This window comes from Melanotaenia boesemani, chromosome 4, assembly GCF_017639745.1.
Source record: "Melanotaenia boesemani isolate fMelBoe1 chromosome 4, fMelBoe1.pri, whole genome shotgun sequence".
NCBI lineage: Eukaryota > Metazoa > Chordata > Actinopteri > Atheriniformes > Melanotaeniidae > Melanotaenia > Melanotaenia boesemani.
In genome coordinates, this window is record NC_055685.1 from 21,463,755 (window position 1) to 21,485,486 (window position 21,732).

General features: G+C 38.5%; 1 protein-coding gene across 2 annotated transcripts in view; it reads left to right on the plus strand.

Moving 5' to 3' along the window:
- The window catches only part of LOC121638272 (protein sidekick-1-like), a 284,369-nt gene that overhangs the window by 49,699 nt on the left and 212,938 nt on the right, over positions 1-21,732 (plus strand). The window lies entirely within an intron of this gene.

The following is a 21,732-nucleotide window of genomic DNA, read 5'->3' on the forward strand; positions in this document are numbered from 1 at the left end:
ATTTGTTGCTCTTACTCTCAAATGTAAGTCGCTTTGGATAAAAGTGTCTGCTAAATTACTATAGAATAGAATAGAAATTGTTTCCCTTATATTTTATGACATATTTCTATTTATATCATAGCAATAATAATATAATAATAATGTATAAAACATCTTTTTCTCATTTAAAATTTAATACTAATGTCTATGCTAAATGTCAAGAAGAGTGTCAGACTACATAAAATTTAACTGAATTGTATAGAGTTTATTTTAATTGGTGTTGTTAAAAATTAATTGCCCCTGAATCCTGTCTTGCACCTTGTATCTATTTTGAATTCTAGGTTATTCTAAGAAGAATATGTTAATGTAAGAGGTGACAGTAGTTTATATAACAGCAGATGTCTTTCATTTCACTGGAGTCTATAATAATAATAATGCACTGCACCCAGTGTGTCTTCACCCAGTGTGTCTTCATGTCACACACCCTTATAAGTTCAAAAAGTCAACAAATGTGTAACAAATCTATTTCCAGAAAGTAGTTAATGTTGATAATGATAAAGATTATTATAGATTTTGTTGAAAGAAAATATCACAAATTGATGCTCTAGCAGTACTGGATATCGATACTGGAGGGGTTTAACCCGTTATCAGGTGAAGAGCTATATTTGGTCACTTCATTGGATATACAAAATGTCTCTGCATGCTAGCACATAAAATCACAGGACCACATGGAGGACCAAGGACCAAGATGTAATATGGGGATAGTTAGAATTTTTCCCATAATTGTAATAAAGAAGTTTTGTTGAGCATTTTTTTCTTCTTTTTTTTTAAAATAAAAGTAAAAACAGTAAACCCTAAATCTTGAAAGTCACCTTCTGCTAACATCACATCTAAAAGGTCTGGCTGTGACAACAAAATCCGATCAGGCTTTTGCACCAATACAGGCGCAGGCAGATATTCTGAGCAGATAATGAGTCAAGATGAATGTAAGTGTAACATTACTGAGACAAATTTGCACACATTTAATTCTCATATAATACTTTGTCTTCTCTTCTAAGACTGTTGCCACCTCTTTAATATGACATCTGTTCATTCTGGCATTCACTCGTGCTCAAGCCAACTATGGAAACATCTCCAATTCAAATTTCCTTCTGTACACTTTTTAAATCCCTCACTGCACATTTTGCTGCGATTGAGTGCTAAAAGTCTGAGTCTGATGCACTTTATAAGCTTTCATGTGAAAAGCACTGTTACAAAACAAAGTGCAGCCCTCAAGCAGTAATAATTCTGTCACTTGTGAGGAAAAAAAGAGCTGAAAGAAAATTTCACATGCTGATAGTGGAAATGAGAAAGCACTTCAAGATGTGCTTCAATATCAGCAGCCCACACTCATGAAATACAGAAAGAACACAACAAAATGAATCAAGCATCCCAATTATCATGATCTTGTGCACGCCATACAGTTGAATACACACATGTGCACACACACACATGCAAGCTACGTTCTTCAAAGATGATCCACATTATTATCTAGGACAGAATTAAAAAGAAAGTTCACTTGTATAATACAATGTATAAAATAATACACCAAAGACAGATATTCTGTTATAAACCTGTTTGGTGTTGACATTTCTTTATGTCAAGTCCTATTAGTCAAAAACAACATATTTAGTATGAATGGACTTCTGGTTTTGCCAGCACCAAGTCCGATAAAAAACTGGTGGCACATACAATTCATTAACAAAGACATCATTTTATACATTACCAGCAACTGATGTACAATAACAAGATAGTTCAGCAAACAGAAACAATTAAAAATTAAAAATGTTGCTGTCATTACCTCACAGGTTTTTATGTCCTTTATTTCTAATTGAACTGAAACATTTAATAGAGGGACCGTTTGACTTTACTCAGTGCTTGTGCTTCATCTGTACATGGCAACTATGAGGGCTTTTTTGACACCTGCAATACCTGGTCTTTCATTGACTCTCAATGAAGCATCTTCAGACCTTGCCATTGATAAAATACCTGATAGCAATTTGATCTGCTCTTATGTTTAAAATGGAATCAATATATAAACAGATTTTCACTAATTTAACTGAACTGGCTCAATATTATTTATCCTTTTGACTGCTTCTTTTCTGTTATCCCCCCTCTTCATCTTCTCTTTTCTTTTTTCTGCTTGTTTTTCACTTCTACTGCACTGGGAGCTAAAGTGCTTCTGTCAGACCAAAATAATGGCTCTAGAAAGGGAAATCACAGATGTCATGAACAGATGCAAACAATAACTTTTTATAGAAACTCACATGAAATGTTCATTAAAAGTGAAAAAAAGAAATGTAGCCAGTGGTCATTTTAACACATTCTGACCCTTGGTCCATTCCGTTAAAGTTAATGATTTAACAACTGTTCCTCTGGAGAAAAAAGACTGAGTGGTCATTTTAGCACTTACTGCAATCTGCTCCATCTCTAAGTAATGATCTTTAACCTCAATGATTCATAGCATAGGCAAGAACAGCTTACTGCCACACAAGAAAAAAGACACACCAATTCACCTGCATATAAACTTCCCCTATTAGTCCCCCAACTCCTCAGAGTGCTTTTACTTAAGAAAACACTCAGTTCTCCAACAAACTCCTGCCTGTTTCTTCTCTGGCACTTTCTCCTTCAGACCAGCCATCTTTTTACTTTCTCTAAATTAGTACATCATGAACTTGCTCTGACAAGTCCAAGATGCTCTTCAACTTCAGTGTGCTCAGTGCTTAAGGTGCCTTTTGCCATTTTGATAGTGTGTGTGGGTTCTTTTAGATTTCAGTCTGCAGGCTTCATCACCTAAACTTATGTGGTCTCATCCATCACACCCTAAAAACTTTATGCCACCTTTATATTCATATGGATATGCATTTCAGACCTTTATATGATGCTCACTGTTTTCCATTGCCAAGCATGTGACCATGCTTCACAGAGGGGCAATGTGGCTCAGTGGGTGGTCGTCTTGTAGCCTGAGGGTTCCCAGTTTGATCCTTGGGCTGTCGAGCTCATGTTGAGGTATCCCTGGGCAAGACACCGAACCACAAATTGCCCCTGATGGGCTGTGGTTGAGCATTTTACATGAATGGGTGAATGTGATGTTTATTGTAAAGCACTTTGGGTAGAAGTGCTAGACAAAGGAGCGCTGTAGAAACGGCTGCTGCCTCAGTATGCCTGATCCTGTCTTTGACGGGTTGTACTGGAAACACAAATTTCCCTGAGGAATTTCCAAAGGGATTAATAAAGTATTTCTGATTCTGATTCTGATATAAATACACACCATTTACCAGCCTGCTCCCAGTAACAGAGTTCCTCTGGACAATTGTCTTTGTCATAGTAATTTGCAATCACAAGGAAATTTTTAAAATAACCATCAGTGCATTTCATCATTAAATTTTATTGCTTGCTTTTCCTATTGTGCATATAGATTTGCACATAAATTAACTTCTAAATGATACAGTTTATCAAAAACATTTTTTCAGTTTTCTACAGAATCAAAATAAAACTCCTGCTCTTACAAGGTAACTTCATTCAGCTGCAGCACAGGGTTTTCAGTCTCATCTATTCTGCAACCTGATTTTACATGGTAGTTGCTTCATGGTGGCCAGCAAAGTTGGCTAGATGGCTAGTTACCGTCTCTTCTCTACCTCCTATTTCCCCATATTGTTTGACAGGTGGCTGCAGCTTTACGGTTCATTACTGCCCTCTAAGGATGTGCTGATACATTGAGCTGTTAAAACAACATCAGAGAAAAGCTTTACTATTCTTTGCTAGGCTAATGTGTAGCTCTCTGAGCATGGGCACTGCACCCGTGGGGGATCTTTCCATGGTAGGAGGGTCCAACACCCACACTATTTATTTTTAACTTCTGCACAAACGTTGCTGCTCCAGTAGCTCTGCTTCTCTGCGCTACATGACCCCCACCCCCCCCCCCCCCCCCCCTCTCCTGTTGGTGATCAGCTGATTGGCTTTTCTGTCGCAGGTACCGTCTCTCTTGTATATCAATCAGTTTGTGCTGAGGAGGAAGAAACTAGCAAAATGTTGATGCAAAACGGTAGCCCGTTTTAGTTAGAAGGCCTTTTTTGCATTTATTTTAGATTATCTTCATTATTAGCTGAGGTTTGCTGGTGACACAGCTGTAAAGTCTGCTGGTCGTAATACAGCCAGATGGATCAGGTTCAGATATCTGGTGAGCATCAAGATTGAACAAGAGGATGTCTACTCTAAATTATTGGTGCTGTGCAGATGTGGGATAGGCAGTTTTACTTTTTGGAAGCCATGAATGTGGTGAAGGGGAAATTATGAATAAGTTCTGAAATACAAATCAGAGCAGAACTCTTCTCTAACCACGTGGTTGACAGGTGATAGAAAGGATTTATACTTAGATGCAGGTGCAGGTCTACAAACGTTTCGATGAGGGGGCTGGGCAGGGGCACTGACCAGAAAAAGGGGGGCACTGAACCAAATGAATGGCTGGTTAGCGGGCTCTGCAGAGCTGAATGACATGTGGATGAGGGAATTCAAATGTTTGATCCAAGTGTGTTGGAGAAGGGTTGCATCTAAAAGTTGCAGGAAAGTAGATTTCGAGGACTGGATTTGGGCACTCCTGATATAGTGCATTAGAAGTGCATTACATGCTGCATTCACTGGCACTTGGGACATGATCTGAAATTTACCTAAGTGAGGATTAACTTAATATTTGTTGGCAATTCATTGCCTTTCCATGCAGATACCCAGCCTTGTGATGGTGAAATTGGTATTTTTTTAATTTGTTAGCCCCAAGCTACAGTTAGGGCTCGGAAAAAAATCCTGACTTTGTTCAGCACTGTGATCATACTGGAAGTAGCTAAAAACATGCAGAGATTAATCTGCAATAAAACATACACACACACACACAAACACACACATGTTTATGATACTTAAACTTATGAATTGATTTTGCTTGCATGCTCGTTTCATTTTAATGTGGTCCAGTAGTGCAGCATGAGTAATGATATGAGGGTGGGTGATCAGAAATCTTTAGTGTTGGATGAAATAGTGTATGCTCGTGTTGCTGAAGGCTGAACCAGCAAGAATACTGGATCCCTCTTTGAGTAGGGTAAACATTGCTTGAGGCTTGAGACACTCTCTTCCAGTTTCTCCACCTCCAAAAGCCCTAACAGTGTTCCTTCCTCCTCTTGAGAGGAGAACACTCTTCTGGAATTTGAAGTCACTTTGACAGTTCCTGTTGGGAATGATCAATTTGCACATGCACTGATACGCTGTAACAAATAGGTAAACATGCATGCATGCCATATGTCTTCACATGTGATCGGTGTTGACGTGCAGTAATATTTGTAATGCTGATCCTGTCTGCTTCATTGCAGGATAACATCTCTGGCATGCTTTGCCTTCACATCACATTACATCAAGTCTGATTCGTCTCTACTGGTTGAAGGCTGTGGTCAGCACCACCTCCATTATACTCAACTCATTTCTCCTTATCAACCATGCGTATCATTTTCTTTGTCCCTTCCACCCTTCCTTATCATTGCCTACATCCACTACATCTGTCTTCCATTATATTCCACTATCTACTTCATTTTCTCTTTCTTACAATTATTTGATAGCTTTACACACACATACTGGATACTCTCTCACGCATGCAGAGAAACAGACAAAAGGGCAATAGACTGTGTATTGAGAAGCAGAAATAGCTCTGTGTTTGTTCGAATGTGGGGAAGTTCTTAAAAGCTGCAAGTCAGCATAATCCACTGAGATAAGCAATGAATTATACCCATGCAAAGAAACACTGACTGATACAAACACACTCACCTATACTCATACACACTGATGGAAATGGACAATCACAGTTAGTGGTTTCTTCATGGTTAGTATAGCATGAATGGTGTGACTGGTATTTACATTTACATCAGTGACAGCAAAGCACTTTCTCCTCCTCTCTCCTTCATTTCATACTTTCATTCCTCCACCCTCCCCTACCCTTTAAACCTCACCCATCACAATCTGTCTCATATATATATTTTTATGTCTCTCCTGAGTTTCAGTAGCAGCATTTTGGCAAACATTGCCTGAACCTTTTCTATGACTGTTTGGTGGTTGGGGAGGCTGAATCTCAAATGCTTTTTTCGGGTCGCCTGTATTTGCAGCACTGCGTAGAGTAGTCCTTTTCTCAGCCCTTCGTGTGTGTCTGTTTTTTCACGTGGGTTTAGTCACACCACACTGCAAAGCTAACGCTCAAACTCAAACACACACACACACACATACACATACCAATAAACAGGCTGGTTACACTCCTCTGGGGTAAAAGCCGCTCTGAGCTGGGCGACCTCATGCCTTCCAAGGTCTCCAGGAAAATTGTGGTTTTTAGGAATTTGATATGCTGGTGTGTGTGACTCTACATGTGTACCAATGTGTGATGTGTGGCATTGGAAAAATGTGGCATAAAAAAGATGTCATGATGCTGACACTGTCTAATGACATTGTCACTCTGTCTGTCTGAGCTATCAAAGGCAGGGAACAAGGCTGTGAAGCAAGGAAAGGAAAAAAAAGAGCAAGTCTGTCTAGACAAAACGATGTGCAGCTGGAGGAGGCTTGTATTTTTCAGTGCTGTGCTAGAGTGCAAAAAGTTGAAAATATTTGTTTACTTCTGTGATAGTATAGAGATTGTTTTCTTTTTTTAAACTTTATGCCTCATTAGAGACAGAGAAAGGAGGAGAGATGGGCAAAAGTGAGGGATTTGGCGCGAATGAGGAGATGTTTGTTTTTGTATGTTTGTGTCCAGCATCAGTTAGTTTGCTCAGCACATAAACACCATTTTAATGACAGTGTTATTTATTATTTTACATATTCTCTTGGTGAAGGGATAGGGTTTTTGTTTGTGCATGAGAGTTGAACAGAGAAACAGCAAAGAGGCAGTAATACAGAAATAAGACTTGATTGATTTTCAGTGATTTCTCTTCAGGTTTGCCATTGAGTTGGCCTGTTTATGAAAGGAAAGGTGCACAGGGGGCTTTTTACATAAATATATATATATATATATATATATATATATATATATATATATTGGCTCTGTCATGATCAGTGCAAAAACCATGATATCGAGACAGGGCTCCAGACTAACTTTTTTTACGAGGAGCACAGTGGCCCCCAACTTAAATTTTTAGGAGCGCAAGCAGAAAATTTAGGGGCGCACACTGAAATCACCTTTCATAGCAAATATTCACATTTTCTCTCATTTTCACTGCATTAGTGATAAATACTTGAATAAATTTAGAAATTACAGTGTTTACATTCACATTTTTTGTGCAGCAGTTGACATGAAAAAAAAAACATCTTACTGGTCGCACTAATACAAAACAAGTATGCGTAGAACTTGTCAAATCAAATCAAATGAGATTTGAAATTCACTTTGTAGTCGAAGCAGAATGGCAACTTAATCACCATCATCCCCCACAGAGCAGTATGACTTGTCCATGTAGTTCCTGTCAATAAACAGCTTCAGGGACTGATGCTCCTCTCCAGACACTGTTCCCAACTCCTCAGTAAGAAAAGTAGCTATTGGCTGTCCTACAAGTCGCTGGAAGTCGCTAATTAGCATAATCAGCCTAGTACATATAGCTGTAATGGATGCTGCCATAAAGAGGGATGTAGTGGGAAAGCAAAAATTGATAAAAAAGACAACCTCAAAATGTTTAGAACAGCAAAAAATAAATAAATAAATAAAATAAAAAAATACATAATAAATAAAATAATAATTCTGTCAATATTTTCTTTATTTTTTAGTTAATCTTTTAAGTGTATTTTGTTTTTTAATAAGCAGCCTGGAACATGTCACAACACCTTTTAACTTTTTAAATATTTTTGTCCACACTCTTCGTTAATAGACATTACTCTGACGGTAAACCAGCGCACGATCATCCAGCAGCAGCTTTGTACGTTTCATTTTCAGCCTGGTCATAAAACAGAGGTGAATGTTGTCTGCTCTGAATGCAGCTGCTGCTGCTGCTGCGAGAAGACCAAGCCTCGTATGAGAGGGGTCTGCACAGCACCGCTCCTCATTGGGAAGAGTAAACTACGTTCATTCATATTAGTCTCCAAAAGTCTCCAATAATACCAGAAAAAGTCGCTAGATATGTCGTTAGTCACTTAAAAAACAAAAAAAGTCGCTAGAGTGGTCTTAAAACTCGATAAGTATAGCAACAAAGTCGCTAAGTTGGTAACACTGAGGAATAATAAATTCCCCCATCACAGTGCTCGTTCGTCCCTCTCACACGCACATTGGCTGTCGTCTTCTTCGTTGGTGTTCGTCTCCTTTTCTCGTATTAAAGTTAGTTTGAGTCGGCAAACCAGCACCTAATTTGCCATTATTGTGAACTACTGGGTTGAAGAGGGGAGCAGAAGTTTGTTAGCGACAAAATAAGTTCAGTTATAACTACTACAAGAAAAAGACTGGCAAATGTATTGGTTGCCATTGCGTGAGTAAATGAAAAATTCACTCGCATTGTTGCACATTTTAGTCGCAAAATGCGACCATTTGGTTGCAGTCTGGAGCCCTGCAAGAGACAACACAAAAAGTTAAAGCCAAGAAAAATAAAATTATTTAGAAATTATTTAAGCCAACTTAATTTTTAAAGGCAAAAAAAAAAAAAAAAAAAAACATGAGCTATGTCAGTTAATCAGTGGGCTGTCACATTTATGCTAGATTATATCCATTATTACATTATAATCTGCCTTACTTTGCACTGTTTTTGTTCAAGTGCCACCAGCAATTTAGTCAAAACAAATAATTTTTTTCTATCTGCCCCTCAATGACTTCACATTGTCTTTGTTTTGGCATGGCTATTTAAATGTCACTACTCTCACAGTATAGTTGGTGTTAAGTGCTGGTGTCTGTTGCTTTCCTGCCATTTTGATATGTGGTTATCTTGACCCAATGGATCTTAAAAGCTTCAGCACCCATGTGTAAATTATAGCTGTCACATCTGCAGTGAAAGAAGTAAATCTCATTACCTTTATCAGATGTCACAGATGTCTCTGTTTTGATCTAGGAACATACACTGACTCTTTCTCGCTTTTCACATAGAGTTCTAAGATATTTTTAGCCTCTCATTTATAGTTTTTTTAACGTCTCTCCACAAATTTTTCATCATGCTTATGTTTCTTGAAATGGCTCATAGTCAATTTTAAGATATACTTTGTATTAGTGTCGCCTTATACAAGTCATTTAATTTTCCACTGCATGGTATTTGAATCTAAAGCTAAGTTTATTCCAGATCTAATATTGAGTCCATACTTGCCTCTATCAGTGCAATGTTCCTTGTATCACTGGGTGCTGCACAAACCCATAATATTTCTAAGCAGTTAAACGGTTGACAAGGTGCTCTTTTCTTCAAATACTGCTTTTTCTCTTCCAAACACACCTTTGGGCGATTGCTTTGATATCTTTTTATAGCCATTCCCTTTGAAAGCACTAGTTATATTCATTTTCTGATCCCTGCTCTTTTGTTTGAACGAGCCAGTGGATGTTGACTTTGAAGAGTCAGTCTATCATCATTGAACTGTCATCAGATTACAGCTTATAATAAGGACTGTTAACCTGCCATACAAGTAGAAAAGAATCAGTTAAGGCCTGACAAGTTCATGTTTGTTTGTATTATAGTTCTGAGTCTTAACAAGTTATATATATGTATAGACACACACACACACACACACACATATATATATATATATATATATTTATATAACCTTGAAAAAAAAAAAAACCATTCTTAACGCGAAATAGACAATAACAGCATTAATTAATTAATGCATAAACGCATTAACGCAAACACAACAGAAACCAGGGTTTTCCGTACCAAACCATCCTATCCCATCCTAAGTTGGAATGGCAGAAAATGGGACTTAAGTATCCCTTTTTTTATTTTTTATTTTTTTTTATTTTAAGAATTGAGATTTATCATGTATTTGTTTTGCTGTAGTGCCTCCCTACAGGGTGCTTCCTTTCCCTCTCACTCTTCTTGTTAGTGATTGTAAAACTGAGAAGTGGGAGTGTCAGATGATAGTGATATCCTTGTGGGCTGGGCAGCAGATGGGCCATTCTGCTAAACATTGCCTCCCCCATCCCCATGCTGACTTCACCATCTTCATCAGCTGCCTTAAAGGCTACGACCTCATCTTCTTTTGCCTCTCACCCTCCTCCCCTTTTGACCTTTTTCTTAACTCCTAGCCCATTATCTTACCTTATTTCACTTTTCCTGTTCAACCTTCTGCATCTCCATCAGCCTCCAAAACCTTAATTTTCCCTTTGGTTTTTCTCTTAAGGTTTAATTTCTGTCCCTCTTTCCACTTATCATCATTTGTTTTCTCCCTTCTGCACCCTGTAATTCCCCCTGACTCCTTCTCTCACCTGTTGCTCTCTAAGCATCCTTCTGCTTTGACCACCTCCATCCATCATCCCTCCTTCCTGTCCCATCTGTTTCACTCTTTTATTCTATTCAAGTGACCAGGTGAATGGTATTATGAAGTTTCCCTATGGGGGTTAAAATTGTGGTCTCTGACAGGTGTCTCTGTGTGAACACCTTAGTGTGTTGCTTCCAGCCTTTTATTCAGTATGAGAAATTAGTAATGGTTAGAGACAGCAGTTCTGGACAAATACGTCTTCTCTGTCACTGACTTGGAATACAGCAGTTTCATTTAGTAATAACCTTAAGCGGGTGTGCGTGCATGTATATAGATGTGTGAGCAAGCAATTCTTTAACTATGTCCATGTGCTGTGGAAGAGCATTTAGATTGAGCTGCCATAAGTAGTTATGTCTCATTATAATACCTTTTCAAGGCTGCATGGCTACAAAATGAGCTATTTTAGCACTGTTGTCCTCACTTAACCTGAGATGAAGAGGATATTACTGCACTGTCACGCTCACACACACTATACAGATGTGAACTGAAAGAGTCCAAAGCTGTGCTTCAATTATAGTGATTGTGTGTGTGCGAATTTTCGCCTTCCAGCATTAAAAACAGTATTTAAGTCTCTGACAACTACAAAGACCATTGTAGTGAAGAACTCATGACAGCCTCCTAGTTTCAAGCAGCTCTGAGACAACAACAAAGATAGGGTCTTCACTCAACGCTTCACTGTGGTGTGCTTAGACTGCTGAAGGGGAGAGGAGGTGCTAAGGGTGAGATAGAAAATCACAAAACAACTGAGGGAGGGAAATATGGGAAAGCTGGAGGTTAGAATAGGTGAGAGGGCAAAGAAATTTAAAAACAGGATTTTATTTAAACTTGTGTCTCCAAGTTTTGATATGTACCTTTTTTGTATATCTGTAACCTTGTAATGGGCTGATTTAAAAAAAAAAAAAAAAACTGCTGAGAAAGAGATTAATGGAGGTAGATAGAGCACTAGTCTTGTTTTATTAGGTGTGTCTCCCTTGAATCTGTCTGATCACACATACAAATGCAGCTAAAACCAGTGGATATCAAAATCCCTTTTTCCCAGTGGATATGAGGGATTTGAAAGTGAATAGACACTTATCTAGCAAAGAACAAAGGATAGGAAGTAGGCTTTGGGATGGGTGTTATCAAAGAATAGATACCTTTAAACCTTCCACATATTTTTTTTCCAATAAACAATATTATCCGTTTTTTTAAAGATACTTTGAAGATAATCTTGGAATATTGGAATATAAAATTTAGTTGCTGAAAGCTGAATTTTAGGTGCTTACAGCTCTATAGTTTTCAAAAAACACACTGTAGAACAGGTAGGTTATCCCTGGCTCGGATAGGGAAAGGGGGGACAACATAAAATAAAGATGCCCATATGCAGAATTTTTTCTCCTATGTGGCAGATGGATACAAAGAAACAGATTGTTGTTTTAAAACAGAAAATCACGGTGGCCCACAGGTGCAAACGCATTGCAAATACAGAAAGGTGCTGCATAAACGAAAACAACTGCAAGAAGAAAACGCTGCAAATTCACTGACACAATGGAAGTGCTCATTCAGAGCGCAGGGAGAGAAACTACATTACCAAAAGTTTCTACTATGCGTACGTCAGTAACTTAAAACAGCTGATCAGCTTTTTCTAATATTCTACAAGATTGAGGCTAAATGTAATAAATAAATAGATAGGAATACGTACCTTGATGTAGTTTGTCTCCCTATCCTCTGCTCAAACTTACCACCAGTTCTGTTCTTCTCACCGTTGTCTGTCCTTCGGGTGAAAACGCACCGCAGGCCCTAGAAACCCGGAGCACTTCCGTTGTGTCAGTGAATTTGCAGCATTTTCTTCTTGCAGTTGTTTTCGTTTATGCAGCGCTTGTCTGTATTTGCAGCGCGTTTGCACCTGTCGGCCACTGTAGAAAATACCTACCGAACTGAAGTGAACCATGAAAAGAACTCAGTCCTGGTGAGTTTACCGGCCGATACCAGCTCTGCTGCCATCTTCAGATTAGGAGGAGAAATTGCAACACAACCCCAAAAACAACGCGCACCCCCTACACTCGAGTGCGAGAGCAAACTCACCAGTGTCAGCTATGCCGTAGCCGACTGCATGCAGACGCCATGCGAGTATAAATCCGCTTTTAGCTATCTGTTGACATCAAGACTATGCACATTGATCTGATATTTGTAGAGTAATTGTTGATTTAATTTGGGTAGGTCTGTTCAGGCAAACCAGACCTCCAAAAACCCTAGGGTTTAGCAGGTTAAAGATAAGGTGAGAAGCTCAGTCATCAAAGGGGCTCAAAGTAATATATTTAATTTTCAAACAATTAATTTACTGTGATGGATTGGCGACATGTCCAGGGTTTACCCTGCCTCTCGCCTGCTAATTGCTGGGATAGGCTCCTGTTTCCCTGCAACCCTGAACTGGACTAAGCAGTATAGAAAATGAATGAATGAATACATTTAATTTATAGAGCTTTTCATGACACTCAGAGATGTTATACAGCAAGAATACAACAATAAAAATGACAAAACATCAATCGGCAAAATCAGAACATTTAAAATGGTAAGGACACCTCACAAATCAGTTTAAATTATTAAAAATATTAAAATCAGCTCTGAAAAGATGTGTTTTGGTCAGATTTTAAAACAGTGTTAGGTCAGCATCCACAGATGTCTTTGGGGAGTGAGTTCAAGAGGGTAGGAGCAGCAACTGAGAAAGCTCGGTCCCCTCAGGCTGTGCTTGGTTATGAAGGTAATACAAAGAAGGCTGGTATCAGAAGAGCGGAGATCAAGGGACAGTATACGGTGATGAAGGAAGTCAGCCAGATAGGAGGGAGCCAGGTTATTGAGGGCTTTAATTGTGTAGAGGAGGATTTTGAATTGAATTCGTTGTGGGATGGGAAGCCACTTAGGTCTCTGGAGGATGGGGGAGATGTGGTTCTCAATGTATTGAAGCTTGTTTAACCCCTTACGATGCAGACGTACCGGTCCCGGTACATGACTACTAATCAACAACATTGCGGCCATGTGTGCAAGCCACTCCGTCATGAATGCACACAATATACACATCAAATGAAAGCTCAAAGTCTTGTCTTTCCGATTATATAAACCATTTTGACACGCAACAACCACAGCGCTAACACTAAAGCCTTTTTCACAGAAAAGCAGAAAGTTTAAATGTTGACTTTCCTTACCTTTGAGGGCTCTCTATAGGTCAAACATCAATATTTCCCATCAAGATTGGTCTCATTGTCCGTACAGGTTAGGCGAGGACAAAAATAATATTTTTTTCTGTGTGTTCTAAAGTGTATAACTTTTTATCAGTAATACTTACAGTGATTCTGATTGCTGTGGGTGAAACTAGAGAGTGTTACCTTTACAAAGAGCCCAAGCCTGTACTTACAATCCAGAGGGTTCAATAACAGCAGAAATTCTAATTTGGAGAGGTCATATTACAGGCGTTTCTGCCAAATTGACCCTGCTTGTGAAGGGGTTAAAACTTTGTTTGATGAGCCGTACGGGATGCTACTGCAGTAGTCAATTCTGGATAAGACCAAAGCATGGATGAGGGTTTTTGCTGCAGTAAAGGGAAGAGGTGGACAGAGGCAGGAAATGATTTGGTTGACGTGTTACTTAAAGTAGAGGTTATTGTGAAGGATGATGCCGAGATTGCGAATGATGAAGGCACGTTGGAGTTATCAATACTGAGACCGATGTTCTCTGTGATTTTGATGATGGATTTTTGGCCAAAAATAATCATTTCATTTTTATCACAGTTCAGTTTGAAGTGGTTCGCTTGCATCCAGGAGTAGATTTCAGTTAGACAGCTGGTCAAAGTGTAATGAGTTGAAGGGGTTATGGATTTGGTGGAGAGGTAGAGTTGAATGTCAGCACAACAGTGAAATTGGAGACCATGATGATGGACGATGTTTCCAAGGGGAAGCAAGTAAAGTATGAAGAGTAGAGGACCAAGCACAGAACCCTGGGGGACACTCTCAGTTTTGCACTTCATAACATTCTTCCATCTCTAATGTGTAAAAGTTTCATATTAAGTCATTACCTTTTTCACCAGTAGCAAAACCTTTTCAACATTTATAATTGCTAGAACATTGTATTGTGTAACATAATTTTCTATCTTATCAGACATAATAAAGTTGAGACTTTTTTTAACTGCTACCATGTTGTACATAGCTATAGATAAGTTTTGGAGTCAGTCTGGCAACATTAGAAGTAAATGAGAGGTCAGAACGAGTTGGGCTGCAGAATAGTCTCCCATTGCACAGCAGTGCATTGGACACTTTGCTCTGTTGATGGGGCCTCTTGAAATCCTGAGATCTCATTGATCTCAATCATTGGCCTCACACGTCCAAATTTATACGCTTGCAATACCACAGTATGGGGGGAGGATAATAATGCTGATTTCTTTGAACCTGTGGGAGGACCAGTACCCAATGATTAGTTCATTCATCATCTGCAGTGTGGGAGGCTGATCTGTAGGTTTGTGAATAAATGTAGATTAGTGTGTGTGACTGGTGCACTTACAGATTTATTTTTATCTGTGAGCATACCTTTTGGCTTTTGTCAGTGTATAGATATTTTTTGTGCTACCACATTAATATTTAAACTGCTTATTTTTCTGTGCCACTCAGTGCATCATACTGTGTATCTGTGTGTTATTTTCCAGTTCAGTTTTTGTATAAGAGGCATGTTGTTGCAAATTGCCAAACCTAGACTCCAAACCCTGTAGACTAAATCTCAAATGGCACCCCCAAATGCTTCTACTTACAGCCCATACGAACTTGCCAAAAGTACACACTCACATTATTCTCCTCCTTTATTACTGATTCTACCGTAACTCCTCTGTGCTATGTTTCACATTGTGGTTCTTTTCTGTCCTATAAAAGGATGGGGAGAGTAAAAGAGAGAGGGAGAGAGAGAGAGACATCCTAGTGTGTTGGAGTGTAGCTGCAGGATAATGTCTGATAGGCATCTGTGATAACTGAGGAACCCAGACTTTGATCTTTCCTTTTCTGACTTACGGGAAGACTCTGAACTCAAAAGCTCAATGACACACACTGTCATCCCTGCACAACTAGAGGAATGCTGGTAAAATGTAAGACATTGAGTGTCTTTGTGCTTTCCCTCTGCTCCGTTCTCCTGTGTTTCTGACAAGCCATGCATCCAACCCTCACACTTTTCAGACTATAAAAAACACTTTGGTACAATTTTACAGCTTTTGTTTATATGTATGACTAGGCAGGGCACATTGTTGCATTTATATACAACCCTGCAATGTTACCTACAAATCCAAACTGTTTACTCATTTTGCTTGTATTTCTGTTTCTTGTATTATATATTTTGATTAATCTTTTCTGTCCAGAATCATTTCCCTGACCCCTTCAAAATACATTTTCTTTTTCACATTTTTACAGAGTAAATACTTGTGATGAAGCTAATTTTGTCCTTTCATCCTCTCCTCCTCTGTTTTTCCTTACATTGCTGCTGCTTGTGGTTCAACACATCTGCTTCCAAAGGTGAGTTGAATATTTTCTTATAGTGCATTTCACTTCTAAATGAAGGAGACACTGAATTTCTAGAACTCGTGTAAGTCTGTGTAAGTCCCACAAAGTATGAAAGGTCTATAAACTGTATGTCATTCTTTTACTTCAATTTACAACCATAAAATTGTGGCGTGTCATCAATTAAAACGGTTAAATAGTTTCTGCAAGCATTTCTGCATCATAAAGTGACAAGCATCTCTACTGTCCTTTTCTCAAAAATGTTGTTTAGTGTGCGTCCCTGGCTGAGCAACCCTTGTCCCCCCACTTCTCCAAACATGATTTATAATTGTGTCCACAACATCAGCATGGTAATTGTTATTACAAATGTCATCATAATTGTGCTAACACAGAGCAGAAGCTGGCAATAACTGCACAGGCCTGTCCTTGTTTTTTATGAGATTTTCATATAGAGGTGTCCAGTTTTAGAGGTTTTATGTCATCACAAGGATCTCTGTTGCCATGGAGAGAACTGTGTGTTATGGAAATGCCAAGACAGTACAGGTGCTTTGATAAAGATCTCTGAGGCTCATTACCAGTTACTGAGTTCGGGCTAATATTCTTGTGGTGTAAAATAAGAAAAACATTTTATGAAATCACTATTAGAATAAAAGGCTGTTCAATGCAACAAGTTTACAATAAAGATGAGCTTTGTAGGTTACAAATAAGCTTATTTACTGACTGATCTAAACCTGGATATGAGATGATGATATAGAAAAAATAAGAAAATGCAGCAATACAACAAACAGCTCTCTTCTGATTGGCCATTTAGTGACCAGAGATCAAATTATTGAAAACAATTTGCAGCCACACAAATCAAAGTATTTCTAAACCCAGAGTATTTTGTACAGAAATTTGAATAATGATAATAAGAGAAACAACATCAATTTTGTTGATCTTGTCATCAACAGTGGAGTGACTATGCACCATTTCTTAAAGGGATAAGATGAAGAATAAATATATCATTCACAAGTTTAATGGAAGCCAGGTTTATTCATGTGTATGACTAGTCATGTCCTTTCCCATTATTCTGTAGGCTGTAGATTTGCTGAAAAGGAAGCAGATGACACATGCTACTGCTGTAACTCTTACAGCCATTCATTTATTTTTCTTCTATTTTTTGTGGAGGAAATGAGAATTGATGGAAGCGGGTGATTTTGATATAGCTCAGTAATTTTATGTGAAAACAACTTGGAATGGATCTTTGCAAACTACAGCTATTATGTTGGCATGATGATGTTATTCATATTCCTTTCAGCTTTCTGATTAGGTTACATTGCAAAAAACTTGCAAAGTTTTGGGGAAGACAGTTTAGTGTACAAACTGTATATATTTTAAGTGTCCACAAGTACCGAAGAGCGTATCAGAATATCTTATTGAGTACTACAGTATACACCCAATAAATATTGGAGATTAAAAATGCAACATTGATTCGTCCTATCATACTTTTAAAGCTAAAATGTGATATCAGACAAAATGTATGGTCTTTATATGGGTTACACTGCAGGAAAGATTTTGGAGCTTCGAATGCAGAAAACATTTTGACCACATTTGATGCAATGCATGAAATGAAAGTCACTTGGCAGAGTTGAACCTAAAGTTAAAGTGTTGCACTGTAAAGACCGCAGCATTAATCATGGTTAACTATAACAAAATTCATTATTGTCTTCATGTAACATGAGAATTCATTTAAATTATATGAGAAACTTACCATTAATATTGACTAATTGCCCAGTCCTACATGTCTAGAAATGATTTATGCAATTTTGGAAGGCTTGTTTGCATGTGTGAGTATTCCAACCATGGCCAAGAATAAAAATAAAGGACAAAATGCCCCAACCATGCACTGAAATTAACTTTGCAGACACAGGCATGAGTGTGTTTTCTGTAACTGAAGGACCTTTGTGGAAATCAGTTTATACTGATTATTCCATCAAGATGTCATAGCACAACAAAGTGGGTATTAGGGCATTCTGGCCTCAGAGTACCTAAAGAATTGTCACTTAACTGGTAAAAGGTCAGCAGGCTTAATCTGCATCATCCCAAAATTAGAGCCCGAAGAGTTTTTGAATGATTCTGCAAAGTGTTTGCATGAATTTCAGCTCACTAATAAGATATTTTTAATGGAAAATCTAGATAAGCTCATGAGATGGTTTCTTGAGCATTTTACTTTACTGGCATCATAAAACCCAAAGACCCAAATGTTCATTTGCAGTCATTATGTTAATGGCAATTAGTATTGACTTTTGCTGCTTGGTGGTGAGTGCGCCAAATGTTTGCAGGAAATTATAGCAGGCTTCACTGAGGGCAGTATTTATGCTGACGTGATCTTTATTTGGACCACACATAGACCAGTGGTACATAGAGACAACTGACACCTGTGTGTGTGTGTCAGTGTGTGCATGTGATTGGATGTGCTGATATGCATTTTGAAGTGCACTGCATGCCACTTTGGCAGAAGAGATTGTGTGTGGGTTTTATGAAAAGTGCATTACTGGACATAGAAAGCAAGATGAGACAGCTCTCATCGCCTGTTGCCTTTTCATTTTGTATTGTGTGTGTGGGTGTGTGGATGAAAAGGTATTGGCATGGCACATTACCTCTCTGGAATCCTGTGAGCAGTTTTCTAGTAAGTTGGGAGGGCTGTTTATGAGTGTGCAGTTAGGCACAAGTATTATTGATTAGTCAGGATTTTACTAATATTTTAAGAACATTTAAGTTAGTGGTCAGCTGATAAGGGCATTTTTTTGTTTGTTTTTCAGTCAGAACAGATGTAAACTTAAACTGTAAATATGAATTGCTTTTGGGTTATTTGCAGTTGGAAACCTCAGTGGGTTGTGAATTCAGTTCATTGTGCATGCCAATCCATTTATGTGTGTGGCCATAAATGGTTTCTTTCTTCAGGTAATGTTTTTGTAAGAGACATTATAATAAATGTAATAAATGAGTAAATGAGTAATGAAACACATACATTTACTTTGTACATGCTAAATGAACTTAAAGATAACGTTAATATACCGCATAAGATGAATATGTTTTCTCCCAGTAGAGTTTGGGAAGATGTGCCACCCAAAATTAAATTGGACAGTGCTCAGTCCTATTAGATATGCTTTGCTATAACAGGATGTTTGCACTGCTCAGCCATAGCTAGGGCTGGGCGATCATATGATCGTGCTTAATGATTGTGATAAATTTCTGGTCAATCATGGTGATCAGCTCTGAGCTTATTTACTCGATCAAAAATGTTGGAAATGTGTGCAACAAGAGCCAATTAACCCCTTCACAAGCAGGGTCATTTTGGCAGAAACGCCTGTAATATGACCTCTCCAAATTAGAATTACTGCTGTTATTGAACCCTCTGGATTGGAAATACAGGCTTGGGCTCTTTGTAAAGGTAACACTCTCTAGTTTCACCCACAGCAATCAGAATCACTGTAAGTATTACTGATAAAAAAGTTATACACTTTAGAACACACAGAAAAAATTTTTTTTTTTTGTCCTCGCCTAACCTGTACGGACAGAATGAGACCAATCTTGATGGGAAATATTGATGTTTGACCTATAGAGAGCCCTCAAAGGTAAGGAAAGTCAACATTTAAACTTTCTGCTTTTCTGTGAAAAACACTTTAGTGTTAGCGCTGTGGTTGTTGTGTGTCAAAATGGTTTATATCATCGGAAAGACGAGACTTTGAGCTTTCATTTGATGTGTATATTGTGGGCATTCATGACGGAGGGGCTTGCACACATGGCTGCAATGTTGTTGATTAGTAGTCATGAACCAGGACCGGTACGTCTTCATCGTAAGGGGTTAAAGACAATCTTTTCCTCCTCCACTTCCATAAGCTGGTGGAGAAATTGAAGCTAGGCAAACAAAATGACCGAACGTGGAGCTGAGGGCAGCAAAATAGATGCCAGACATGACATCAGAATTATACTCTAAAGAAGAGGTCACCAAGTCGGTTGTGTGGCAGCGGTTTGGATATCTCCAAAGACACGTGGAGCAAATTAAGCCAATATGCAAGTTATGTCAGCGATTGGTGCCCTCAAAAACCAGCAACACAACAAATCCGTTTAATCATTTAAAGGAAACCCACCCACGTGAGTATACAAGGAGCATGAAAATGCAAGCACAGTCCGCACAGCCCACCAGTTTGGGCACAAAGTAGACCTAGCGGTTTAACTGTACTAGAGGTTTAGCTGCTACTAGTAGTGCAGCCAAACAAGTAAAACAGCAGTCACTGGCACCATTGTTTGCTAGCATTGCGCTGTACGAGTAGCATTCAAAGAGGAGCAAAAGTTTTGCTTCAGCTCAAATTACACAGGGGCTCCCAGGGAAACCCATTTTTTCAGGCGTGCGCTTTCACAATTCACGTGCACTTGCGTGTATGCGCTCATAGTAGTGCGTGGTAGCACGGTGAGAAATATGGTTACTGCCAAAAATATTACTGTATGCAGTAGTAGTAGAAAAGTAAAAGTAGAAGCAGAAAGAAAGAAACTTTATCGTTCTTGTTTATGAAGATTCTGATAGTGATCTTATTTAATTTGCTTTATTTACTTTGTATGTCAGTAAAATATTGAAATAATCTCTAGTTTCTTTAGTTTTCAGTACAAATGCTTAAGAACTGGCAGTATAAAAAAAAGCTGCGATAAAAATCAAGATATGAAAAAAAAAGAATATTGTGATTATTTCTTTTTTTGCCATATCACCCAGCCCTAGCCATAACATTGTTGTCTAATATTTTGATCGTTGTCCTCATGCTGCCAAAAGAGCTCTGATCAGGCAGGACAAAGGGCATCTGAGGTTCCTGTGGTACCTTTTCCAAGGACATTAGCAGCACATCCCTCAGGCTCTGTGGTTTGTGGGGTGAGGTCTCTGTGCACTCGGCTTGATTCCTACAGATGCCATAGTATCCCATCAGACTAGTATCAGGGAAGCTTGGAGATAAGGTAAACAGCTTAGATGTTTGATCGTCTTCTATCAGTCCTTTCTATGTCATTTTTGCAGGGCCTACTGCTGTCCAGCTCAGTTAGACAGTGCTTTTATATACTGGCATGTGGAAATGTTAAAGTAGGAGGCACAGGTCAGAAAGTAACATCTATATAAATGTCAAGATGTAGGTTTTCCCACCACAACTTTGCTTTGTGGCTGTTAGTTTAACTTTGGATATGTTCAACAATATGTATATTTTTACATTTCTCTAGGGCTTACAGGCAGCTGTATCTACTGTTTGCTGTGGCTGCTTGCATACACAACACATCTTAACCTGTTCTTTGCTACTGTGCCTTTAGCTGTGTTGTTCAAGCGCTGCTGCATATCATTTACTTGGGAAGCTGGAACTTGGAGCAAGGAATGACTTCACATTCAAGTTGATCTTGTTCCAGTTGCAAGTTAGACAACCATTAGGATTTGCTAACTTACCAGGGTAGCTATTATTAACAATACAAGTTGATAACAATGCATTGATATGATGCATTATGATGCATTGATAGACACTGGACTTTAATTGATACAGAAATTGGCCAAAGTGTTTGTTACTGGCAATTATTATCATTTTATATGCATCAAACAGCCATGTTAGAAATTTTATGGTCAGAGTTGGTAAAGTTCTGCTCACTTTCTGAGTCGATCACTTCTGGGTGCTCCAGTTGATTCATCCCATGAGGAACTTTCCATGAAGATGTCTGAGTTTAAATGGCTCACAGGTCAGCACAAATC